General features: G+C 35.8%; 1 pseudogene; it reads left to right on the plus strand.

Annotated features, from left to right (window-relative positions):
• The first annotated feature begins 1,427 nt into the window (after positions 1–1,427).
• Positions 1,428–2,589, plus strand: LOC132024484 (dnaJ homolog subfamily A member 1-like; annotated as a pseudogene).
• The last annotated feature ends 4,533 nt before the right edge of the window (positions 2,590–7,122 follow it).

Raw genomic sequence — 7,122 nt, forward strand, 5'->3', positions numbered from 1 at the left:
CATGGTGATGAAAGTGACTGGAGTTGATTCATTTTACCTTCCAAAAAGTATCCAAATGAGGGGTGCCTTGGTGACTCAGTCAGTTAAGTGGCTGCCTCCTTTTTTTTTTTTTTTAAAGTGGTTACCTTCATTCAGTTCATGATCCTGGGGTCCTGGGATTGAGTGCCACAACAGGCTCCCTGCTCAGCCAGGAAGCCAGGAATCAGCTTCTTTCTCCCCCTCTTTCCCTCCCTGTCATTTGTGCTCTCTCTCTTGCTTGCCCTCTCCCTCTCTCAAATAAATAAATAAGATATATATATATGAATATCAATTTAATTTTGCACTGTCTTATCAATGGATATTTGGAATATTTCCAGTTTGTCCTTCTATTATAAACAATGGTGCTCATATACATTTTCTGATAAATACATGTATCAAGAATCACCATTCTAGGAATGACTCAAATTTACAAGATAATGTCAAATTACATTCCAAAGTATTTATATCAGTTCATACATTTACCAATGCTATGACTTCCTATTGCACCACACGACCAATACTTACTATTGTCACTATGCCCAGTCTGAAATTTTGGCCATTCTTTTTTTTTTTTTTTTTAAAGATTTTATTTATTTATTTGACAGAGAGAGATCACAAGTAGACAGAGAGGCAGGCAGAGAGAGAGAGGAGGAAGCAGGCTCCCTGCTGAGCAAAGAGCCCGACGCGGAACTCGATCCCAGGGCCCTGAGATCATGACCTGAGCCGAAGGCAGCGGCTTAACCCACTGAGCCACCCAGGCGCCCCTTGGCCATTCTTTTTTTTCTGCCCCTTTTCCTCTCTCCTTTCCTTCTGGGACTCTTATCTTGTAAATTATTGTACCAACTGTATCTGCACTGTTCACTTTTGAAAAAATTTCACAAGTAAAAGTGAACATACAATACAGGTAATATATCAATAACTTATAAAACTAGTATGAGGGTTAAAAGACGAAAGTAGTAAAATTAATTATATCTGAAAAATCAATTAAGGGACTTACAAAATAAAAAATGTAAAATATGACATATACATAAAACATGGAAGAGGAGTAAAAATATAGTGCTTTTATAATGTATTCAATCTTAAGCAGTCATCAACTTAATATAAACTACTCTATATTTAATATTTTATATATGAACCTCATGCCAACTGTAACCCCCAAACCTGTAATAGATTCACAAAAAATGAAGAGAAAGTAATCCAAGCATAACCCTAAGGAAAGTCACCAATCACAAGGGAGAGAGCAGGAAAAGAAAGGAATAGAAAAGAGCTACAAGAATAACAAGAAAACAAGGAATGTTACAGAATGCTCAGTGAGACACGGAGGAATGGCAGCTGCCTGAGCTGTGCCCAGCAACGTGCTCTTTCCCACTCCCTAACACCAGCCTTGGCCCTCTCGCTTGCTGTAGAAAATGGTGTAAGAAACACTTTACTGTGATGTTTTGGGGGTCAAACCCAAAGCGATCCAAGAAGAATTAAAAAAGGCCTACAGGAAACTGGCCTTGAATTACTACCCTGATAAGAATCCAAATGAAGGAGAGAAGTTTAAATAGATTTCTCAAGCTTACAAAGTACTCTCTGATGCAAAGACAAGCAATTAAAGAAGGTGGAGTTGGTGGTGGTTTTGGCTCCCCATGGACATCTTTGATAGGTTTTTTGGAAGAGGAGGAAGGATGCAGAGAGAAAGGAGAGGTAAAAATGTTGTGCATCACCTCTCAGAAACCTTAGAAGATTTATATAATGGTGCAACAAAAAAACTAGCTCTGCAAAAGAACATGATTTGCGATAAATGTGAAGGCCGAGGGGGTAAGAAAGGAGCAGTCAAATGTCCCAATTGCCAAGGCACTTGAATGCATATAATAATTCATCAGATAGGCTCTGGAATGGTTCAGCAAATTCAGTCTCTGTGCATGGAATGCCAGGGCCATGGGGAACAGATCAGTCCTAAAGACAGATGTAAAAGCTTCAATGAAAGGAAGATAGTTTGAGAGAAGATTCTAGACGTTCATATTAACAAAGGAATGAAAGATGGCCAAAAGATAACATTCCATGTTGAAGGAGACCAAGAACCAGGACTGAAACCAGGAGATATTATCATTGTTTTAGATCAGAAGGACGATGCTATTTTTACACAGCAAGGAGAAGACCTTTTCATATGTATGGATATACAGCTGGTTGAAGCCCTGTGTCATTTTCAAAAGCCAGTATCTACTCTTGACAACTGAACCACTGTCATCACCTCTCATCCAGGTCAAATTGTCAAGCATGGAGATATCAAGTGTGTGCTAAATGAAGGCTAAATTGTACACCATATGAGAAGGGTTGCCTCATCATCAAATTTAAGGTAATCTTTCCTGAGAATGGCTTTCTCTCTCCCGATAATCTCTCTTTGCTGGAAAAACTCCTACCTAAGAGGAAGAAAGTAGAAGAGACTGATGAAATGGACCAGGTAGAACTGGTGGACTTTGATCAAATCAGGAAAGATGGTGCCATTACCATGGGGAATCATATGAGGATGATGAACATCATCCCAGGGGTGGGGTTCAGTGTCAGACCTCTCAATGGGGCCAGTGAATAACACTGCTGGCATTTTATATGCAGTAGTGAAAGAGTGAAGGACTATAATCATATCTCACTACTTGCTATTGTTCTTGTTTTAATATTAAATTATAGTAGTGTTTTTAAAGTTAAATGAAGAATAAACTCAAATATAAAAGCTCTGACTTTGCCCTGTATGTATGATGACTTCAGTGTACAAGATAAGTTTATATTTGTAAAAACTACTTAAAAAAAAACTCCCCTACCATTTGTTAGACCATACCTTGTAATTAATTTCAGCTCTATGTATCTGAAACAGCTCAGACTGAAATGCTAGTTGTATGTATTGACTTCAGTGTATGACTTTAAAACAGATTGAAACAAGAGACAATGAAGGACATTACATAATGATAAAGGGTTCTATCCAATGAGAAAATATAACAATTACAAATACCTATGCACCCAACATAGGCTCATCTACATACATAGAGTGAATATTAACAGACATAGAGAAATTGACAGCAAAGAATAATAGTAGGGGATTTTAACACAGCATATATCAGTGGATAGATCATCCACAAAAAGTCAGTAAGGAAACGGTGGCTTTGACCAAACGGACTTAAATATATACAGAAATTCTATCCAAAAACAGCAAAATGCACATTCTTTTCAAGTGCACATATACATTCTTCAGGATAGATCATGTCAGGCCACAAAACAAGTCTCAGTAAATTTAAGAAGATTGAAATCACATCAACCAACTTTTATGACCACAACAGTATGAAACTAGAAACCAGCTATAAGAAGAAACTGAAAAAACATAAACAACGTGCTATTAAACAAATAATGGGCCAATGAAGAAATAAAAAAAAAAAAGAAAACATACAAGCAGACAAATGAAAATGAAACACAATGCTCCAAAATCTCTGAGATGAAGTGAAAGCAGTTCTAAGATGAAATTTTATAGCAAGACACACCTACTTTAAGAAACAAGAAAAAAACTCAAATAAACAATCTAATATTATACCCAAAGGAACTAGAAAAGAAAAATAAAGCCCAAAGTTAATAGAAAGTAGGAAATAATGAAGATCAGAGTGGAAATAAATGAAATAGAGCTGAGAAAACAATAGGAAAGTTCAATGAAACCAAAGGCTATTTCTTTGAAAAGGTAAACAAAATTGATAAACATGTAGCTAAACTCATCAGGAAAAAGAGAGTACTCAAATAGATAAGATCAGAAATCAAAGAGGAGAAATAACAAGTGACACCACAGAAATACAAAGAATGATAAGAGACTAACAAAAAATTATATGCCAAAAAATTGGACAACATAGAAGAAATGGATAAATTCCTAGAAATATACATTTATAGATGTATATAGAAATACAGAAATATAGAAATCTTCCAAAAGTGAATCAGGAAGAAATAGAAAATCTGAATAGCTAATTCCTAATAGGACTATTGACTTGGTAATAAATAAATAAAAAATAAATAAATCCCAACAAACAAAAAACTCCAGGGCTAGATGGCTTCACAGGTGAATTCTACTAAACATTTAAAAAGGAATTAATACCTATTATTCTCAAACTATTACAAAAATTAAAGGAGGAAGGAAAGCTTTCAAATATATTTTATAAGGCCAGAATTCAGAAAAAGACACTACAAAAAATAAAAATTACAGGCTAATATTGGATAAACATAGATGCAAAAATCTTCAACAAAATATTAACAAACTGCATTCAACAATACAGTCAAAGGATCATTTGCCATGAACAAGTGGGATTTATTCCAAGAATAGAAGAATGGCTCCTTATCTTCAAATCAATCAACATGATACATCACATTACAAAATAAAGGATAAAAACCTTATCATCTGAATAGATGACAAAAAAAGCATTTGACAGAATTCAACATCCATTCATGATAGAAACTCTCAACAAAATAGGTTTAGAGGGAACATACCTCAACATAAAAAAGGTCATATATTAGGGGCGCCTGGGTGGCTCAGTGGGTTAAAGCCTCTGCCTTCAGCTCAGGTCATGATCCCAGGGTCCTGGGATGGAGCCCCGCATGGGGCTCTCTGCTCAGCGGGGAGCCTGCTTCCTCCTCTCTCTCTCTGCCTGCTTCTCCGCCTACTTGTTTCTGTCTGTCAAATAAATAAATAAAATCTTTTAAAAAAAAAAGGTCATATATTATAAACCCACATCTAATATCATACTCAATGGTGAAAAACTGAGAGCCTTTCCTCTAAGATCAGGTAAGATTAAGGATGTCCACTCTCACCACTTTTATTCAACATACTACTGGAAATCCTAGCCACAGCAGTTAGACAAGAAAAAGAAATAAATGCATCTAGATTGGAAAGGAAGAAATAAAACTGCTACTATTTGCAGAAGACATACCACATATAGAAAACCCTGAAGACCCACCAAAAACTATGAGAATTGATAAATGAATTCAGTAAAATTACAGAATGGAAAGCCAATATACAGAAATGTGTTCATTTCTATACAATAATAATAAAGTAGCAGAAAGAGAATTTGAGAAGACAATCTCATTTACAATTACACCAAAAAGAATAAAATATCTTGGGATAAGTTTAACCAAGAAGGTGAAAAACTTATACCTTAACAACTATAAAACATTAATGAAAGAAATTGAAGAGGACACAAAGAAATGGAAAAATATACCGTTATCCTGGGTTGAAGAATTAATTTTGTTAAAATGTTCAGATTACCCAAAGCAACTTACACATCCAAAGCAATCCTTATCAAAATATGAATTCTTTTTTCAACTAACTAGGGCAAATAATCCTAAAATTTTTATGGAATCACACACACACACACACACACACACACAAAGCCCAAACCCAAACAGACAAAGCAATCTTAAGAAAGAACAAAGCTGGAAGTATCATAATCCCAGATTTCAAGGTACACTACAAAGCTCTAGTAATCAAAATCGTGTTGTATTAGCATAAAAATAGGCACATAAATCAATGGAACAGAATAGAGAGCCCAGAGAGGTTCCTGGATGGCTCAGTAGGCTAGGTGTCTGACTCTTTTTTTTTTTATAATTTTTAAATTTTTTTATTAACCTATAATGTGTTATTAGGCCCAAAGGTGTCTGACTCTTGATCTCAGCCCAAGGTCATTATTTGAAGACCTAAACTGAAACAAAACAACAACAACAAGAACAACAATAGCAGCAGCAACAACAACAAAACATATCTTCAAGGGAAACTCCGGGTCCATATTGCATAACAGAATAATTCTATCAACATATAATAAAGAAATAATACTAATTCTTCATAGACAATTTCAGAAAAATTGAAGAGGATGACATACTTGCCATTTCTTTTTATGAGGCCACTATTATCCTGATACCAAAACCAATAAAAATTATAAAGAAAAAGAAGGGCGTGCCTGGGTGGCTCAGTTGTTAGGCATCTGCTTTTGGCTTTGGTCAAAATCCCAGGGTCCTGGGATCAAGCCCCATGTCAGGCTCCCAGTCTGTGGGAAGCCTGCTTCTCCTTCTCATACTCCCCCTGCTTGTGTTCCCTCTGGCTGTCTCTCTCTCTCTGTCAAACAAATAAAATATATAAAAAAAAAAAAAAAAAAAGAAAGAAAGAAAAAGAAGTACAGACTTAGTTTAAAAATTTATTTTTGTAAATCAAATCCAGCAATATTTAAAGGGATAATAAGCCATTTTAATTAAAAAAAAAAAAAAAGGCCAGATGATTATCTAATTAGGTACAAAGCCAAGAACTAAAAGGTAAGCAAAGCATCCCTAAAGCTTCCGAAAGGAGTACAGATCCATCTGTCCATTTTAGATCTCTGATTGGCATGACTATAAGATATCAAATGAGTATTGTTTTAGGCCACTAATTTTGTGGTAATATGGTACACTGTTAAAAAAAAAAAAAAAAAGCGGGGCGCCTGGGTGGCTCAGTGGGTTGGGGCCTCTGCCTTCGGCTCAGGTCATGATCCCAGGGTCCTGGGATTGAGCCCCGCATCGGGCTCTCTGCTCAGCAGGGAGCCTGCTTCCTCCTCTCTCTCTCTCTCTCTCTGCCTGCCTCTCTGCCTACTTGCAATCTCTGCCTGTCAAATAAAAAAATAAAATCTTTAAAAAAAAAAAAAAAAAAAAGCTAGTAAAGATTTTGGTGCCTGGAAGTTGAATGCTGTCATAACAAATATCTAAAAGTGTGGGAGTGACTTGAAATTAGGCATGAGAAGAGGCTGAAAGAATTCTGAGGGACATGATGGCAAAATCTACATTTCTTTGAGTAGACTGTTAATAGAAATATTCATGTTAAAGAAATATTCATGTTAAAGATGTTAAAGAATTCAGAAGGAAATGAGGAGCATTATGGAGAAATCCTAAATTGCCTTAGAGGAAGCCTAAATCACCATGAACAAACAATAGAAATGTGGACATTAAGAATGTTGCTGGTGTGAGCTCAGAAAATAGATGAAGAACATATTATTGTAAATTGGATGAAGAGAGGCCCTTGTAACATAGTGGTGGAATTTAGCAAAATTGGGTCTTACGGTGATGTGAAAAGCAGAA

The sequence above is a fragment of the Mustela nigripes genome, chromosome 1, assembly GCF_022355385.1.
Source record: "Mustela nigripes isolate SB6536 chromosome 1, MUSNIG.SB6536, whole genome shotgun sequence".
NCBI lineage: Eukaryota > Metazoa > Chordata > Mammalia > Carnivora > Mustelidae > Mustela > Mustela nigripes.